This window comes from Ictalurus furcatus, chromosome 7 (assembly GCF_023375685.1).
Source record: "Ictalurus furcatus strain D&B chromosome 7, Billie_1.0, whole genome shotgun sequence".
In the NCBI taxonomy this organism is placed as follows: domain Eukaryota; kingdom Metazoa; phylum Chordata; class Actinopteri; order Siluriformes; family Ictaluridae; genus Ictalurus; species Ictalurus furcatus.
Window position 1 is genome coordinate 35,023,292 of NC_071261.1, and position 2,500 is coordinate 35,025,791.

The 2,500-nt window shown below is 41.1% G+C and overlaps 1 protein-coding gene across 2 annotated transcripts in view; it reads right to left on the reverse strand.

The window, feature by feature from the left end:
• The window catches only part of dspa (desmoplakin a), a 40,457-nt gene that overhangs the window by 36,977 nt on the left and 980 nt on the right, over nt 1-2,500 (reverse strand). The gene's annotated exons all lie outside the window — the stretch shown is intronic.

Here is a 2,500-nt window from a genome sequence, read left to right on the forward strand (position 1 = left end):
AGGATGTTTCAGCAGTCAGATAATAAAGTTTGTGCAAGATGCCGTGTAAATGTCTAGTATCCATATTGCTTTGATTAGAGGTCATATAATGTTGTGTAAACACAGCTTTGAGTTTATTTCATGATTTCCAGTTGACTCTCTCACACTCTCATCACTGTTTCTTCAACAAAACTGAACTGTTATTAAACATCACGCATCACATCAAAAATATCTAATGACTGTTACAGGTTCCTATCAGTTTTATACTACCCTAATGTGTTCACCTGTTCTGTGTCACTTTTACTGATTTCTATCCTTCTGTTATTTCTCCTCAACTGTGATCTTGTATTTGTGCACACTGCTTCTCTGTTCCTGATTTCTGGTCTTCCACAAATGATGGATCTTCTTTCATTGTTTCCTTACATCCTTCATACCTGCATGTGTATGGAGCTCTGGTTCTGAACCATATGTTCCACGTCATCACGTTACACACTGCCATGTCACTGCACCATTTTACAATTATTGTCCACGTGTCATTTTACACGATTATAAACACAACATTTTATAATTCACTTTTAAACTTTAGAGAATTTGTTTTTTAAAGTTCTAAAGATGATGCTTTGAAAATAATTTGGTATGGTAAGTTTAATGTGCTTAATATTAAATATGCACATTAACTAACCTGACTCATAGTGCCTTTAATGTTGTAGAAATATTCTAAACTTCATGTACAACAATGTTTGTTTGTATTTATGATTAATAATAACACAGCTTTTCCTTTCATTTCTGATCTGTTTGTATAAGAAGCTGAAACAAATCAGGGCATTAAAATTACATAACCCGCTTCCATAGCTCATTACATAGGCCCTGAACCCGCTCATCCCCCACTCTGAACCCGCTTCCCTCTGGCCCTGAACCCGCTCATCCCCCACTCTGAACCCGCTTCCCTCTGGCCCTGAACCCGCTCATCCCCCACTCTGAACCCGCTTCCCTCTGGCCCTGAACCCGCTCATCCCCCACTCTGAACCCGCTTCCCTCTGGCCCTGAACCCGCTCATCCCCCACTCTGAACCCGCTTCCCTCTGGCCCACACGCGCACACACAGGCACAGAACATACACAGTCCCGCAGAACATACACACTCTCATACACACTCTTACACACACGCTCCTGCAGAACATACACACTCTTACACACACTCCTACACACACTCCTACACACACTCCTACACACACTCTTAATAGGAAGACTATGAAGACTCCGAGTCGATGATGTAAAATGGCTGCACTTGAGCACTCAGAAGAATGAACTACTCGCTGTTGTGTGTAATGTTCTAGTTCTTGTGTGCTGTGACACAGGGGATATCTGTAAATATAATCAGACCCGTAAGCATCATGCGTTTGTTCTGTACATTCTCATAACGTAAAGTTCCCGTAAAATTACCCTAAAACACCTAGCCAATACATACCCAAAGTAAAGTTAAAGCTATTGCTGAATCATTTGGAGCACATGCATGGTTTTGGTCTCTTTTGAAAGCAGGACTAAATATTTTTATATAATTGGAATGTTTGGACCTTTACCGGTGTAACAAGACTGTTTTTGTCAGGATGGTATGGATCAGAGGATTACTATGAGGCTTCATATGAGGCGAGTTTCCTCCGTTTCGGAAGTGTTTGTTTGTATATCGGAGGTCTGACAGAGACACTGATTGTAGCTGCTGCTGTGATTGTATCTCAAAACGGTTTATATCAATCAAATCTCAAGAATCTCAGCTGTCCAAAGATGTGTGTCTTCATACACACAGAAGCTGTAGATAGCATAGATTTGCTAATAACCTGGCGATAGCGTGCTGGTGGGCCGTGGGAATTTTAACAGGATAAAGTGAGAGATGGCTGATGATCTCTAAAATTATTGATATTAGAGAGCGTTGCAACCATTTGACGTCACTACCCAGAATGCACTGCGATGTAAACAGCAATGGCGGCCTACGATTGCAAGGATTTTTATAAAAGTTTTTTAGAAACCTGACATCTAGTCTGTTTTTGTGTAGCGGATTTATATAGTGGATGTCAGCGTTAATCTAATAATCCATACAAGTATTCATAGTCGGGGTTTCCTTTAAGGTGCTTTCACACCGGACGTGAAACGATCGATCGCCTTCAGCTAATTCACACCTGCCTGATAGGTGGCGCTCACCGAGAATGCATTTTACGTCTACACACTTGGTGGCGCAACCCACTATTCAGCTGATTGGCCTATCACAAACACACACACATCAACACAGATTAAACCTTTAATTTAATCTTAAACTTCATCCTCTTAATCTGTACACAAATCAGCTGTGACTCAGAGGCTGCTGGGAAAATTCAAACTAGCCACAACAAAACAAACTGAAAGCTAAATACGCTGTCTGACTCACACACACACACACACACAAACACACACACACACACACACACACACACACACACACATACATATACACACACACATACATACACACCCACATACACACACACACAT